The sequence below is a fragment of the Loxodonta africana genome, chromosome 1 (genome assembly GCF_030014295.1).
Source record: "Loxodonta africana isolate mLoxAfr1 chromosome 1, mLoxAfr1.hap2, whole genome shotgun sequence".
Lineage (NCBI taxonomy): Eukaryota > Metazoa > Chordata > Mammalia > Proboscidea > Elephantidae > Loxodonta > Loxodonta africana.
The window spans coordinates 74,161,472-74,179,391 of record NC_087342.1 but is presented as its reverse complement, the minus strand read 5'-3'; the positions used below and the strand labels follow the sequence as shown (position 1 = coordinate 74,179,391).

General features: G+C 39.4%; 2 non-coding genes across 2 annotated transcripts; both read left to right on the top strand.

The window, feature by feature from the left end:
- Positions 1 to 7,131: 7,131 nt before the first annotated feature.
- TRNAV-UAC (transfer RNA valine (anticodon UAC)) lies at positions 7,132 to 7,204 on the top strand. The gene has a single exon. It is a non-coding gene; the product is annotated as a tRNA-Val (tRNA).
- Positions 7,205 to 17,412: 10,208 nt separating this feature from the next.
- TRNAI-AAU (transfer RNA isoleucine (anticodon AAU)) lies at positions 17,413 to 17,486 on the top strand. Its single transcript has one exon. It is a non-coding gene; the product is annotated as a tRNA-Ile (tRNA).
- Positions 17,487 to 17,920: the final 434 nt, after the last annotated feature.

The following is a 17,920-nucleotide window of genomic DNA, read 5'->3' as shown; positions in this document are numbered from 1 at the left end:
GAGGGTCCTCCACACTATGGAGGTTAGATTTTCATCTGAATGTGATGAGTAGGAAAGAAGTGACTGTTTTAAAGAGGAACATGACTTTGCCCATTTTGATCCAAAGACCTCTTTGGCTTTTGGGTAAACATTGGACAGTCTCAGAGCTCAATCCTTAGGACTCTTCTCTTCTATATTTATTCTATTTACCTGCCTAAACTTATCATCTCATGGTTTATATTTTACATGGTCTTTGGGTACCATCATGTATCTCTTAGCCTACTGGACATCTCCTTTTAGAAGTCTTACAATAAACATCTTAAACTTAACATATCCCAAGGTGGAATTCATAGCTATCCTCTGAAAATGTTTTAACCATGTTGATTCCTATCTCACTTAACTGCATATTCTTCCTTCTGGCTGTTTATGACAAAGAATTTGAGACTTCATTGACTCCGTTTTTGCTGTGTCCCCCATATCTAATCATTCAGAACATCTTTTGCATTATCTTCAAAATATATCTGGAATATGGCCACTTCTCAGCACTTTCAGTCCTAACAGCCTGGCCCATGACATAATATTCTCCGATGTGGAATATGATTACCTGTTGTGGAGTCATTTCTGACCGTAGTGACCCCATAGGGTCTTCAAGGAGCGGCTGGTGGATTCAAATTGCTGGTCTTTTGGTTAGCACTGAGCTGTTAACCACTGTGCTGCCAGGGTTCCAGAATATTATAAGCTTCTTAATATGTCTTGAGTTTGCCTCCATTTCCTTAAATAAGATTCTTTCTACAGGACATTTAAAACCCAACAATTAATCCTTGTTTTACTCTCAGCTTGGCTTCTTACTGTACTCAGAAAGAAAAAAAAGTCAAAATCCTTGTAATGACCTACAAGGCTCTGCATAAGCTCCCTGTTCCCCACTCAATTTGCTCTTCCCCTTGCTCATGCTGCTACAGTTACAATGACTTTTTGCTCCACTTTAGACTTCCTTCTGCCTCAGGGCCTTTGCACTGACTTTTCCCTTAGGTTGTAATGCTTAGTATATAACTAACTCTACTTCTTCAAATATCACATTATTAGTGAAGATAGCCTGAACTTCCTGATTTCCACTTCTCCTGAACTCCTTATTCTCATCTGTGATTTTTTCTCTAAAACACTTCTCTACTTTTTTTTAAATTGTGCTTTAAATGAAAGATTACAGTTCAAGTTAATTTCTCATACAAAAATTTATACACACATTGTTATGTGTATAGTTGGTCTCCCAGTAATGTGACAGCACACTTCTCCTTTCCACCCCGGATTGCCTGTGTCCATTCAACCAGTTCCTATCCATTTCTGCCTTCACATCTTGCCTCCAGACAGGAACTGCTCATTTAGTCTCATGTATCTACCTGAACTAAGAAGCACACTCTTCATGAGTATCATTTTGTCTTATAGTCCAGTCTAATCTTTGTCTGAAGAGTTTGCTTCTTGAATGGTTTTAGTTTGGGGCTAACAGAGAGTGCAGGGCCCATGTCTTCCAGGGTCCCTCCAGTCTCAGCCAGACTATTAAGTATGATCTTTTTACAAGAATTTGAGTTCTGCACTCCACTTTTGTCCTGCTCCATCAGGGACTCTCTGTTGTGTTCCCTGTCAGAGTGGTCCTTGGTAGCTGGGCACCATCTAATTCTTCTGGTCTCAGGCTGATGGAGTCTCTGGTTATGTGGCCCTTTCTGTCTCTTGAGCTCATATTTTCTTTGTTTCTTTGGTCTTCTTTGTTCCCCTTTGTTCAAGGCAGGTTGGGACCAATTCATGCATCTGGTGGCTAGCTCTTAAGACACCAGATGTCACTCACCAATGTGGGATGCAGAATGTTTTCTTGACAAACTTTTCTATGCCAGTTGACCTAGATGTCCCCTAAAAACATGGTCCCCAGACCCCAGCCCCTGCTACAATGTCCCTTGAAGTGTTTGGTTGTATTCAGGCAGTTTCTTAGCTTTTGGGTTGTTTCGGTTGTGCTGACTTCCCCTGTTTTGTGTGTTGTCTTTCTCTTCACCTAAGATCATTCTTTTCTACTATCTAGTTAGTGAATACCCCTCTTCCTCCCTCCCCACCCTCATAACCATCAAAAGCCATCTTCTTCTGAAAAACACTTCTCTGCTTTTAATGAACTATGTCATTTACTTCAAATTCTGTCAATTCCTGGAACCTTGTTTTTCATCAATGCCTTCAGTGCCATTGGTTCCTGATAATATGCCACCTCCTGAAGTGGTTGAATTTTTTTTTTTTTTTTTTTGTATACCGACTCTGTGTATTCCTTCCATCTTCTTTGGATGCTTCCTGCGTCATTTACTATTTTCCCCGTGGAATCCTTCACTATTGCAACTTAAAGCTTGAATTTTTTCGTCAGTTCTTTCAGTTTGAGAAATAATGAGCTTATTCTTTCCTTTTGGTCTTCTATCTCCAGGCTTTTGCACATCATTATATACTTTATTTTGTCTTCTCGAACTGCCCTTTGAAATATTCTGTTCAGCTCTTTTACTTCATCATTTCTTCCTTTTGCCTTAGCTACTTGATGTTCAAGACCAAGTTTGAGAGTGTCTTCTGACATCCATTTTGGTCTTTTCTTTCTTTCCTGTCTTTTTAATGACCTCTTGATTTCTTCATGTATGGTGTCCTGTTATCATTCCACAACTCGTCTGGTGTTCGGTCATTAGTTTTTAATGTATCAAATCTATTCTTGAGATGGTCTCTAAGTTCAGTAGGATATAGTCAAGGTCGTACTTTGGCTCTTGAGGATTTATTCTAATTTTCTTCAGTTTCTTCAGTATGGATTTTTATCACTGACAACATTGTACTTCAGGATAGATCTTGTAATTTTCTTTTTGACAATGAATGCAACAGTATTTCTCTTCAATTTGTCATTCCTGGCATAGTGTCCCATATGATTGTTCAATTCAACATGGCCAATACCAGTCCATTTCAGCTCACTAATGCCTAGGATATCAATGTTTGTGTGTTACATTTCATTTTTGATGATTTCTCATTTTCTAGATTCATACTTCTTGCATTCCACGTTCTGAGTGCTAATGGAAGTTTGCAGCTGTTTCTTCTTATTTTTGAGTCATTTCACATCAGCAAATGAAGGCCCCGAAAGATTGAGTCCATCCACGTCATTAAGGCCGACTCTACTACCAACTGAGATGTTTCGACAAACAAATGGAGGACTGGAAGTGCTTACTCATCTGTGTCAAAAAATTTGAAAGACAACTACCTGGCCAACGAATTGGAAGAGATCTATATTTATGCCTATTCCCAAAAAAGGTGATCCAACCAAATACAGAAATTGTTGAAAAATATCAATAATGTGATACACAAGTAAAATTTTGCTGAAGAGCATTCAAAAGTGGCTACAACAGTAAATCAACAGGAAACGATCAGAAGTTCAAGCCAGATTCAGAAGAGGACACGGAACCAGGGATATCATTGCAGATGTCAGATGGATCCTGGCTGGAAGCAGAGAATACCAGAAAGATATTTACCTGTGTTTTATTGACTATGCATAGACATTTGGCTGTGTGGATCATAAGAAATTATGGATAACATTGTGAAGAACAGGAATTCCAGAACACTTACTTGTGCTCATGAGGACCTGTGCATAAATCAAGAGGCAGTCGTTTAAATGGAACAAGTGGATAATGAGTGGTTTCGAGTCAGAAAAAGTGTGCATCAGAGTTGTATCCTTTCACCATACGTGTTTAATCTGTATGCTGAGCAAATAACCTGAGAAGCTGGATTATATGAAAAAGAACAGGGCATTAAGGTTGGAGGATGACTCATTAACAACCTGCATTATAAAGATGACATAGCCTTGCTTACTGAAAGTAAAGTGGATTTAAAGCACTTACTGATGAAGATCAAAGACTACAGCCTACAGCATGGATTACACCTGAACATAACAACAAAAATCCTTACAACTAGACCAATAAGCAACATGATGAGAAACGGAGAAAAGATTGAAGTTGTCAAGGATTTCATTTTACTTGTGTCCACAATCAACACCCACGGAAGCAGCAGTCAAGGAATCAAAAGACACAATGCATTGGGCAAATCTGCTGCAAAAAACCTCATTAAAGTATTGAAAAGTAAAGTAGTCACCTTGAAGACTAAGCTGCACCTGACCCAAGTCATGGTGTTTTCTATTGCTTTGTATGTATTCGAAAGCTGGACAATGAATAAGGAAGACCAAAGAAGAATTGTTGCCTTTAAATTGTGGTGTTGGTGAAGAATGTTGAATAAGCCGTGAACTGTCAAAAGAATGAACAAATCTGTCTTGTAAGAAGAACAACAAGAATGCTCCTTAGAAACAAGGATGGTGAGACTGTGTCTCATATACTTTGGACACGTTTTCAGGAGGGGTTAGTCAGTCCCTGAGGAGGGATGTCATGCTTGGTAAAATAGAGGGTCAGTGAAAGAGAGGAAGACCCTCAACAAGATGGATTCACATAGTGGTTGCAACAAGGGGCTCAAGTATAACAAAGATTGTGAGGATGGCTCAGGAAGAAGCAGTGTTTCATTTTGTTGTATATAGGGTCCATAGGTGTCAGAACCGACTTGATGGCACCTAACAACAACAAAAATGTAATTTACTAAATCATTTTGTGTACTGTGTTTCTTTATCACTGAAATGTAAGGTCTATGAGGGCAGACTTCTGTTTGTGTTTGTTTACTACTGTAGCCTTTGTAAATAAAACAATCCCTGGCACAGAGTGTTGTTGTTGTTAGGTGCCATCAAATAACACCCGCACATACAACAGAAGGAAACACTGCCTGGTCCTGCACCATCTTCATAATCCTTACAATATTTGTGCCCTGTGTTGTATCCACTTTGTCAATCCATCTCGTTCAGGGTCTCTCCTGGTAACGTGTTCAAAACCTGTAAGGCAAAGTCTTACCATCTTCCATTCTAAGGAGCATTCTGGCTTAAATTTCTCACCTAGGAGATGAAGAAAATGCGATCTAGATGATTACTGATTTTCCCTTTCCTGTAACAATATATTATAACTTATATTGAAACAGATGTAACTGGATTTCATGCCTCGGGTTCCTTTTACTGAACCATGGTTATCATAGCTGAATGTGTTGGCAGAAGAGGTGAAGGGGATGGGGTCCTCTTGATCTAGAAGTTAAAATTGGAGCCATTATTCTCTGTCCTTGAATATGAAGAATGTGACCTAGCTATAGGTGGACTCACAAGGACACATCAACTGGGTTCCTGAGATATAAAAACAATAGTTAGGAAAACCTAGAAAACATCTTATAGGGAAACTTTCACATAAACAATTCTTAAACAGAGCACAAAAGACCCACATATTTTCCACTGTTATCCTTGTCTACTAGCATTTAGTAAATAGCAAGATTTCTTGGACTAGCTAAGACCTTCCTGACTGTCATTACTCAAACCAGAACCAAGGATTACTAAGAAAGACAATTGAAAATGTAGAATCACTTGTACTCAGCCATTTTTCCTCAATCTGAAAAGGTGAAACCTTTAATGATTTTACTCATTTGTAATGTTATTATATACTGATGATTCTGTAACACTCCTTGTACTTGGACAGACATGGCTCTGGCAGTATGCTTGTCTGTTTCCCATTTTTGCCTCTTTGAACATTTGCGGAGCAGACACTTTCTTCTTGCTTTATTATACCTTTGTGGTGATTTTACCCCAGGAAAGCCCTCACTTCCAGGTTAGTTTCTATTATCACAAAGATAGGTTTTTAACTTTTTTTTCCTTCACACTGTTTGGGATCAGCTTTCCCATTAGCACTTATCAAGTAACAACTTCCTCACATGACATCCAGCATTTCTGAACATGCAGACTGGACCATGTGGGGAGGCTAGCCTGAATCAGCATCCCATGCATAAGAAACTCACAGATTCTTTGACTTAAAAGTGCACGAGATAAGCATCAAAGTTTTCAGGGTGTTGGAAATACAACTTAAACAGATTGAGTTCAGTTCTGGGGTAAATGAGGACAAGGAGGCCTGATTAGCACAGGAACTCATTACAAAACTTGGGATGGCCCATCATCCTTCTGAAAGATTTGGATTTCACAATAATCCAGTATGAACAATTTATTTCTGCATTTCCAGACAAGATAAATATAAAAACATAATTCCATCCAGATATTGCTGGTTTTTAAATCCAACAGCTTACATACTTGTCCTTCATACTTTTGGGGTAACGACACTGTCCCAGACCAATGATAAGTTTATTTAAATGGGTTTTCAAATCAGTGAAGAACTGATTCTGAGAGAAGACTGGCCCTGCAGAGAGTCGCTCCTGAGGGAGAGATTTAATCTTTAGACTAGCCACATCTCCACGGGCTTCATACCACACTAAAATTTTGTGTCTATCTCACCTCCCCAAGACAGCTGAAGGGTTTCCTGCAATGTTTAGCTGAGACATTGATGTACTAGGAATACTGGTGGTGTAGTGGTTAAGAGCTCAGCTGCAAAACTAAAATGTCAGCTGCTGCATAGAAACCCTGTGGAGCAGTGACTGGGCTTGATGGCAACGGGTATTGATGTACTATTGTCTGCCAGTCACTGCCAATACAAAGGTAGCAAAACAGAAGTGGTTCCTGACATACTGACATAATGATGTCTTACTTTCCTATTACTGCTGTGACTGAAATATTACAAGTGTGTGGCTTAAAGAACAGAATGGTTTTTTTCTTTCTCACAGTTCAGGGGTCTAGAAGGCCAAATTCTAGGTGTGTCTCTAGGGGGAGGTCCTTTCTCTTCTATTTCAGCTTTCTGTTTTTTTTTTTTAGGTGCTGTGGAGTTGGTTCTGATTCATGGCACACCCTACAACAGAACGAAACGCTGCCAGGTCCTGCACCATCCTCACAATTGTTGTTATGCTTGAGGTCATTGTAGCAGCCACTGCCTCAGTCCATCTCGTTGAAGGTCTTTCTATTTTTCGCTGACCCTCTAATTTACCAAGCATAATGCCCTTCTCCCAGGAGTAGTCCCTCCTGATAATGTGTCCAATGTGTGTGAGATGCAGTCTTGCCATTCTTGGTTCTAATGAGCATTCTGGGTCTACTTCTTCCAAGACAGATTTGTTAGTTCCTCTGACAGTCCATGGCAATATATTTCCTGTGGTTCCATGGTATAGTGGTTAGCACATCTGCTTTACACGCAGAAGATCCTGGATTCAATCCCCAGTGGAACCAACCTAAACTTTTAGCAGCCTGGAATCCTTCTACTTCCTGTGCTTGCTTACAGAAGCACCTCCTTCTGTTGTTTTCTGGTAGCATCTGTCTTCCCCCAGAGTGTGCTCCTTTTTCTCTGTGTCTGATCTGCTGTTTTTATCTCAAATGTTAGTAGGCTTAGGACACACCCTACACTGATCTGGCTTCCCTGACCCAAGAAACAAACCCTATTCCCAAATGGGATTTCATCCACAGGTATAGGGTTTAGAATTTACTGCCTATATTTTTGGAGAATACAATTCAATCTGTAACAATACATTAAAATTATAATTAACCTTTTATAAAGCTGTCAAACTGTTCTAAAGTGGCTGTGTCATTTTCCATTCCCACCAGCACTGTATGAGAGTGCCAATTTCTCCACATCCTTGGCAACCCAGGTTATTGCCTACACCTACTTGCTATAGACATTGTGGTTTCATTTGTGCGTGCATGTTGACTGTGAGGAGCACTAGTGGCATAGTGGTTAAGAGGTACAGCTGCTAACCAAAAGGTCAGCAGTTTGAATCCACCAGCCACTCCTTAGAAACCCTATAGGGCAGTTCAACTCTGTCCTATGGTCCCTATGAGTTGGAATTGACTCGACAGTAACGGATTTACGCTTTTTTTTTTTTTTTTTTTGATTTAATGGCTGTAATGCTGAACATCTTTTCTTGTCCTTATTAGCCATTTTTGTCTTCTTTGGAGAAATGTCTATTCAAATATTTTGTGTGTTTTAAATTTGGTCATTTATGTTATTATTATTGATTTGTAAAAGTTCTTTACGTATTCTGGATACAAGTCCTTCATGAGTTGCATGATTTACAGATATTTTCTCCCTGCCTATGGTTTCTCTTTTCATTTCCCTGATGGTGTCTTCTGAAGGGCAAAAGATTTTAATGTTGATTCAGTCCAGTTTGTCAATTTTTTCCTTTATGGATAGTGCTTTTGGTGTTATATTTAAGAACTCTGCCTCACCCAGTGTCACAAAGATTTTTTCCAACGTTTTCACCTAAAAGTTTTATAATTTAAGCTCTTATATTTAGGTCTATGATCCATTCTGAGTTAATGTTTGTGTACCATTGGAGGTAAGGCTCTAAATTCATCTTTTTGTGTGTGGCTATCCAATTGTCCCAGCAATATTTGTTGAAAAAGCTACATTTTCTGTGTTGAATTACCTGGGTATTTTTGTGAAATGGGTTGCGATGAGTCAGAAACCATCACTTGGCTACGAATCAGAAGATTCTGTGTTTCACTCTCACTGGCCAAATATCTTACAGAAAAAAAAATTAGTTGCTACTTTTCAGTTATAGAAGTTGATCTAATTTTCTAAAATGAATATTTTGGGTCATAACAAATAGCACCACTTTAATTTTCTCAATATTTTTCTCTTTGTTTTAATCTTGAAAATATTTTTAAAATAGCTCATTAAGGACAGCAGAGTTCTACAGCCTGTTGGGACAGATTCTGCTTTAGACACTGTCTTCGAAATTGATTTCATCCACAGTCACATGGATTTCCTTTGCACCACTGGCCCCAATTAAGGATTACTAATTCTCCCTTGTGGGAAAAGAAGCCATTTCAAATAATATAGAAGAATATTAATCTCTACATTTTAAACAAAAGCAAGCCATTGCCACAGTAATTAATTCATGTAATACCACATTCACTTAAATATTATTTTAATATAGTAAATAACTTCCATATTTGCAAAGTCTATATAAAAGAAATAGTTATAGGATGACTATAATTTTAGGGATTATATTTTTCTAGTTTCATTACCTAAGAGCTTTTCAAGAATTGGATCAATGGTAGAATTCCTGAATTCATTTCCATTATTTTTGAGTATGAATATTTATGTGCATATCAATTATAAATTGGGTACAATATTGTTTTATGACTTACCTATGCTCTAAAATCAAAACTAGGACAGCAAAACACACTTCTCACATAGTCATCACAACATTTCTCTGTGTCAGGATGTCCTGTCGGTGATATTTCAAAATGATACAAAATTCTTAACTCCTGAACTGCTACCAATCTGGCCCAAACTACCTGCATCTCTTCCCTGAATTACTGTAGTAACCTAACAACCGTCCCACTGCTGGTTAGCAGCTGCCTGCTAAGCCTGTCTCCAACCTTGATCTCTGTTTTGGGTGCTGGCTTGTGCCACCCAGATTTCTTCCTTTTCAGGACCAAGGCATTCATTTCCTCAGCTGCCAGAAGTGTTGCTCCCTCATGGCACAAAGTGGAGGCCCTCTCAAGGAATTGCGCTCAGCTGAAAGGAACTGTCTCATTCAAGGTTTGTCCCCTCTCTGAAAGCAGCCCACAGTAATGACTGCTCACTACATGCCTATAAAGGTCTGACTCTCTTGCCTCAACTCTGAAGGGCCATTCCATTTCCAGAGCTCCTTAGGGAGTCACCTCAGGCCTCTGTTGCTGCCTCCCAACAGCTGCTTCCCTCACTTCCTCACAGGTGTTGTTCTGATAGCATTCCCTAATAAACTTCCTGCACACAAATATCTAATCCACGTGAATGCAGCTTGTGCGAGGAGTGTTCAAGAAACCATACACAAAATGGGATTTTGGAGCTGGATCACTCTCTATTGATATGCCAATGAATTATATGTCATTAATATAGTGAAACAATGTTATCCTCTCCAAATGTCCTGACACTCTAAATATCCACGGACCATGTATGGCTCAGGAGGTAAGAAGTATCTTTAGATGCTTTCACAGAGGTACTCTGCCTTTACATTTTGCCATAAGTTGGAAATTAATCAACTTTAGCCTTTCACGGAGCACAAAGAAGAGGCATCTCCCCAAGACTTAGGAATACACAGGGCAGATCCACCAGAGATCCCCCTTCCCATCTGGAGAAGAATCCTCATGCCCTGATCAACCTGATGCTTTCCCAGGTCTCAGTATCTTCTCAAAGTCTTCCTGGGGTAGTCAGGACGAAGGAGCACTCTCTAGTGAGTTTTTTTCTCGGGACTAAATAGATAAGCTCCAGAACGTCTTACTTTGCAATGGAGCAGAGAAGTTCATTTGTTCTGGAGGTAGTTTCTTTTCTTTTTCTTTTTGTGAGAGTGTGAAAAGAGGAATTACAAAACATAGACAGAAGCTTGAAAAAAATACTGTCGTTTAGTCACAGTTAAGATTAGGTTAATGAGAGTCTCCTTTGGATGAGTGAAAAAGGAGACAACAAACAGCTCCTGGTGCAGCCTACATTAGACTCCATTCTTGTATATACAACTGATTCCTTTGCATTACCATTTGGATGTTTTAACTAGGCATATAAAAGTTAATATGTCTAAAACTGAACTCCCAATATTTCTTTAAAAATCCTGCTATATCCACTTCCATTAATGACAACTCACTTCTTCGAATGTCTCAGGCAAAAAAACTTCAAGTCATCATTGATTCCACTCTTTCTCTCACACCTCACATCTACTTTGTCAGAAATTTCTCTTGTCTCTATCTTTAAAATATATGCAGACTCTGACTACTTCTCACTACCTTGACTGTCACCACCTTCTACACCATAGAAGACCCCAGAAACAAATTGAATCAAAAGAGATTTTTATTAAGCAAAAACAAAGATGAAGACAATGATTGCAATGAAGTATCTTCCAGTGTGCACTGGGCACAAGAGACTAGCTGAATCCACAGAATAATAATCAGGGAGTCTCTAGTATACTCTTACAGAAAATACTAAATTAAGGAAAATTGCATCATTCTCAAAGGTGGGAAACATAATATATGGGAATACATGATTGGTTTAAGGAGTCTTTGTTGGCTAGGTTCCATTTAGTTACTCTGGGAAGGTTTCCTTGGGAACAACCTGGCAATACCTGCTCTTGGCTTAGCGACTTGCAATTGCTTCTCAGTTCAGTCGCGAGGAAATAGCAATACATTCCTTTGTGAGAGTTTAACTCCCCTGCATCACTGCAAAGAGTTAGGCATGTGTGAGGCAGAATATACGGATGTTGGATGTCCCAGGGATGGACTGTATAGAGTCCAGTCTTGCAAACCACTTGCACCCCATGTATCTGGCCCTGCAGGTAGACATAAGGAGTCTCCATCATTTTTTTTCTTTTCTTCTTTCCAAATGTTTTGTCCATTTGGTCTAATTAACATGATGTATTAATTTTTTATTAATATACTGTTATCCTATACAGATGTCCTGACAGTCCAAACATCCATGGACAATATAAGGCTTGGGAGATAAAAGTCTCTTTATATGCCTTCACAGAGGTACTCTGCCTATTTTATTTTGCTATAAATTAGAAATTAATCAACTTTAGCTTTTCTTTTTTTTTTCTTAGTGGTTCAATGACATTCGAGGAGAGCCATCAGTCCTACTTCCCCAGAGCTCTTAAATGTCTGCATTATTGCATCCACTGGATCCGTTGGCATCCTATCTCAGTTTGACATGGATGCATGTCTTAACAATTGCAGTACTACGACATGCTGAGGACATCCATATTCTACCTACCACTAGGAATGTGGTCTTCACTGTCATATGAATGGAGAGTAAGCCAACTACAAAACCCCACTTAGTGTGAGGCTCCTTGGACTACTCCTGACACAATCTGTATTCCCATGGATTAGATATTTGTGTTCAGGAAGTTTATTAGGGAATATTATGGGAACAGTAACTGTGAGGGAGTGAGGGAAGCAGGATTAGAAGGGGAAAAGTTGGCAGGAAGCAACAGAGGCCAGAGGTGATCCCATGAGGATCTCTGGAAATGGGATGGCCCATCAGAGTTGAGGCAGGAGAGTCAGACCTCTATAGGCACGTATTAAGCAGTCATTATGGTGGGCTGCTTTCAGAGAGGGGGGATGAATTTGAGGCAGTTCCTTTCAGCTGAGGGCAATTCCTTGAAAGGGCCTCCACTTTGTGCCATGAGGAAGCAACACTTCTAGCAGCTGGGAAAAAGAATGCCTTGGTCCTGAAAGGAGGGGATCTGGTAGCACAACCCAGCACACAACACAGAGAAGAAGGTTGGAGGCAGGCTTAGCAGACAGCTGCTAACCAGCAGTAGGAAGGTTGTTAGGCTACTGCAGTAATTCAGGGAAGAGATGCAGGTATTTGGGGCCAGATTGGTAGCAGCTCAGGGGTCGAGAATGTTGCATCATTTTGAATTGGCACCGACAGGACATCCTAACAGGAAGAAAGGTTGTGATGCCTACGTGAGAAATGTAGTTCATGGTACTGCTTTTAATTTTAGAGGATAGGTAAGTCATAGAACAATATTATATCTAGTTTATAATTAATATGCACATGAATCTTCATACTCAAAAATAATGGGAATGAAATTAGAAATTCTACCACTAATCCAATTCTTGAAATGCTCATAGGTAATTAAAATAGAAAATTATAATCCCTATAAGTATAATCAAGCTATGACTTTCTTTATAACTTTGAAACTTAGAAGTTATGGTGTTAAGATAACAGGTTTAGATGAAGGTGGTACTAGATGAACTGATTACTGTGCCACTGGCTTGCTTCCATATAAACTGATAGAGATTACTATTCCTCAATATTCTTTTAAATAACTTGTTTTCCCACAAAGAAGAATAAGTAGCCCTTAGTCAGGGCCAGTGGTGCAAAGGAGATCTGTCTGACTGTGAACGAAACCAGTTTTGAGGACAAAGTCTAAAGCAGAACCTGTTTCCCCAGACTGTAGGACTCCATTGTTCTCAGGGAGACATTTTAGGAACATTTTAAAGGATAAAACAAAGAGAAAAATATTAACAAAATCAGGTTAATGCTATTTTTTACAACCAAAAATATTTATTTTATAAAATTAAATTAATTTCTGTAAATGAAAAATACAAGTTGTTTTTTCTGTAAGATATTTAGGCAGTCAGAGTCAAACACAGAATCTTCTGATCAGAGGAAATTGATTATTGTTTTATTTTAAACGATCCTCAGGCAATTCAACACAGAAAGGACTGTCTTTTCAACAAATAGTGCCGGGGCGATTGGATAACCACACCCAAAAAGCTGAATTTAGAGCCTTATCTCAAGGCATTCACAAACATTAACTCAATGGGTCATAGACCTTATTGTAAGACGTTAAATTATAAAATGATAAAAAGTGCTTATAGAAATTGAGTAGTCCTAATACTGCCAAGAATTAGTGAAAGTGAATTTGTTCTGACAAAATCTTTCATATGATATGTAACATTTTCTTAATATGTCAAATTAAAAGCAGTCTCCAACATGTCTTTAAGTAATTCAGACTAGATTAAACATATGGAATGTGTTTTCTTAAAAGAATTTGGATGGATATAGGTAGTTGTAGAAGGTTGGAGGAAACTTGTAAAAAAATGAAAGGAGGTTAAGTAGCTGAGATGAGAGAAAGAAAAGCATGGGAAAAGAATTTAGATGGGTACTCAAAATTATAGAAAGTTAAAAGACTGTCAAATAGAAAGTTAGTATGCCACTTAAAAGGGGTATATTTATGTGTGTTGGGAGTTTGTGCATGTGTATTGAAGGATTATGAAATGAGAAATATGAAAAAAGACAAGAAATTTTAAAGGCTTGTTAAAAGAATGAATTTGATTGATATAGTCAAAGCTCTTATATTGCTACAGCTGATGGTTTGATGAGTTAATTCATGAGAAATTTTAAAACCTTTAATATCAAAAAACAGAAGAGAGAATTGAGTTTCTTCTGTTAAAATAACAAACTTTTCCTTGTTTACTGGGTTAAAGAGTTGGTTTTATTCTTGTGCAATCTGCCTTCAAAGTAAGAGTTCTAACACAATAATTTCCCAGACATGATAAACACCTGACAATTTTGAAATGTCATAGAAAGCCACAAAAGATTTGTTTCTATTTCATAAAGAGAAAAATACCAGAAAAGTTTCTTTACTATGTTATGAATTACATGAAACACATTGTCAAATTGAGATTACCAAATTTTCTTTGAGTTAAAATTTGTATGTCATGATTTTATTATTTCAGTTGCTGACTTAGATAAAGTTACTGCTTCCTTTAAATCTAACATCCTCAGTGTCAATAGTTTTGCCTTTCAAGACATGATTACTTTATTCTTTGAAAAAAAAATTAGATGCTATGTGTTTTCAGTCATGTTGAATCAAGACGTCTCTGAATTTACTTTTTGAGTCACGAATTTTCATACATAATTTGTGGGCAACACACGATCCAACACAAGCTGCAAAATCCATCTAGTTGCCTTGATTTTTCGAATATCACACACACACACACACACAACCCAAAAACACCAGGGCTCCCTATCACACGCAGGAATCCATAAATATGCTTATAAGACTTGTTTTGCTATACAAAAGCCAAAAGAGACAAAGGTTTGACCCAGCCAGACTTCTTGGATGCACTGCGTCATACCTAAACCTCCCACCTTAGTGAATACTCCCAAGAACATTTCTCTCATTTTTCAGCATTACACCAACCCCCACTGAAGGGCAGCAAATGCTTTAAGTGGGAAAGTCCCCTTCCAAGAATCCTAAGATCCCCAAAATGTGGACACTTTCTTTCCAAAGAGTCACGAAAGTGTTTTAACTGGGAAATCCACATTGTTTATGCGTGAAATTTTTTACTATTATTCAGAAGTTAAAAAACCTAATAATCTTGATACAACCTTGGATGTCCTATTTAATATTATGTTCCAGGATTATTATATGTTGTATCAGAAGGTCTCTGAAATTAACGTTAATCATTATGTTTTAAAAATATTTTCATCTAAATTTTTAAAAATTTACTTTATTTAGCCTTACATTAGTTATATAAATAATTCCTCTAAAGTCATTCACTTTTAAGAATTAACATATTAACGACATCATGTTAATTAAACCAGATGAACAAGACCTTTGGAAAGATGAAGAAAATTGATGGAGACCTCTGATGACACTTGACACCGAGGCCTGGGTGCTCGATTTCAAAGCGGAGCCGTTTTCTTCTAAGCATTTGAAATCCTCACTTGACCGAAAAAACCTGTAAATCCCACGCTCTGAATCTGGAGGGAGCCAGGTCCAGCGGCTCCATGCAGACGGGGATCTATGGGGCGGGCACCATCTTCTCTTGAGACCCGCCTCCACCCGCTTGGAAACCACCGAAACAGAGTAACCGGGCAGGAGAGGAGCTTGCAATCGCTGGGAGGCGGGTGGAAGACCAGAGTTTCAGCGAATCTAGGGACAAGATGTACTGCTTTCCAGCCCAGGACCACACAGAGGGCAGGAGAGTTCCTGCGTTGGTCACAATATATACGTTCTTATATGTTGGGTTAGCAGGGACAATCTCCCCTATAAAATTAGTTCATTTCTAAGTTCAAAAAACAGATGTTTTCCCATCCTGTTTCATAGCAAGGTCTTTCCTATATTGGACAAACCGAATCACCGCAATTACGATGAAACTAGCCTTCAGTCGCAAGTTCCCTCTACAGAATAGAGTTTTTCTACATGCCCCAAGCTGGATAATCTCAAACCTGTCTTTTCCTCCAGGAAATAGTCACAGTGGTGGTACGTTTCTTTCACTCATACTTTCTTCGTATTAAAATAAACTACCGAACTCCACCTTTCATAACAATCAAAGTCTTTCCTCATGGGCCGGATTCCTTTACAAACACAGGCAGGCTGGCGAGAGGGAAGGGATCATTTGATTTCAAGAAACTCCTCAATATTGTCCCATGTGTATAAGAAAATTATCCTTAAGGATCCAGGAGCCCAGGCCCTCAGGACCGAACTCTGGAAGCCCGTAGGTCTCTCTAGGGGCCGGGCAGCAGCAGGGATGTGACCCTGTAATGTCAAGCCGAAGCCTAGATACATTGGGTGGGGGTGAATTTCAAGACTGGACTCTACATTGTCCAGCCCTGGGACATCACACACCTTCATGTTTGGCTTCCCACGTACCTAATTATATGAAATTTGTTTGCAGTTTGTTGTTACATTTAATTGATTTACTGGAGGAGAAGGAAAACTATATTTTTCTTTTCTTTCTTCCTCCCTCCGTTTTCACTATCTTCCCTTAACGTTCCTTTTTTTTTTTTTTGCTTAGCTGGAAGAGAGCTGCTTTTTTCCAGGTTCTGCCTGGTATAGCCGATCCACACACTCTGTACTTAGTTTAGAGGTGGCAGCTGCTCCCAGGTCAATAGGGAGAAGATGGCAGTGTCTGCGCGTCTCCACTCATCAGTCCATTTTTTCTGGAGATGGCTGGGACAGAGAGAGCAGCTTGAAACCTCCGAAGGAATCAGAGCGTCATCACCTCCACCGTTTGAATATTGTAGGTAATGATTAAAAGAATATATTGGCCAGTTAGCAAAATCTAGAGCCTTCGTTTATTTTTCTATAACCTGATCCTCAGCAAAGATGATATTCTGTACGCTTTTTCCCATTCGTGAGCTGAAATTATTGAGCAACCCACCATGCTGTGTGGGCACCAGGGATACCAGAGGAGTAAAGAACTAAACAACACAGTCCTCAGCCTCAGGGAAAGGAAAGAGGGAAATGAGCGTTTAATGACAATAAAATCACAAAATGGACCCACAGAGATCCACGCGGCAGGGCGTTTTCACGGAATGCAGAGAAGGGGCATCTGGCCAGGATTTAGGAACAGGCAGGAAAGATCCACCCGGGACTTTCCTTTCCTTTCTGGTGGGAAATTCTCACGACGTGAGCGGGGACCAAACCCACCAGATCCTTCCCGGGGGGGTGGGGGACGAGGGGGTGTCCGAATGGTTCTCAAAGGCTTCCTGGAGTGGGATGAAGGAGCCCTCTCTAGTGAATGTTTCTCTTGGGACGAAATCAAAGAGCTCCAGTAAGTCTTATTTTCCATAGAAGAAGCGAATTCACCTCTGCTGGAGGTAGAGATTTTGTGTTTCTTTTTCTTCTTGCGGGATTGAGGAAAGGGGAAATAGAAAAAATACAGAGAAGCTTGAAAAAATAGTGTCGTTTAATCACAGCTATTTTCTTTATGATTATGGCTTAGTGGATAAGTGCTACGGCTACTAACCAAGACGTCAGCAGTTCAAATCCGCCAGGCGCTCCTTGGAAACTCTATGGGGCATATAGGGTCGTTATGAGTCGGAATCCACTCGACGGCAGTGGGTTTGTTTGGTTTGAAGATTATTTAAAACCGAGCATCTTTTGAATTAGTGAAGAGCGAGCAATGCACTTCCCAAATATAAAGGCCGATGTTATACGGTCGGCCGGTTAGCTCAGTTGGTTAGAGCGTGGTGCTAATAACGCCAAGGTCGCGGGTTCGATCCCCGTACGGGCCACGGAAAGAAGTTCCTTTTTCATTAAGGAAAAAAAAAAAAAAAATCTTGGTGTCCTCGTTTTACACCCCTGATGCACTTTGAAAATAGCCTCTGTGACATCAAATCTCTATCAAACGTCGTCTTTATCTCCTTAATCCTCAGTAGTGACTCTTAAAACTTCTTTGTTCTTCTTTCGGAGGCGGAGGGGAGGGCAGAGGAAGAAAAAAGGTTTTTTTTTTTGGAACAACTGACTTAAAGCCTTAAGATAGAAATTTTACTGAAGAAAACCAGCTAGGAGTCGGGATGGTCTTGGAGATGGGGTGTGTTTCTGATGGCTGCTGTCCATTTGAGCATCTCATTCTCCTTATCCCTTCCTCAGGGTCCAGCTCCCTGTGTCTCCGTGTGGCCGTCAAGCGCTTTATCTACCTGATTATCTCCTCTACCTCAGTGTCTAT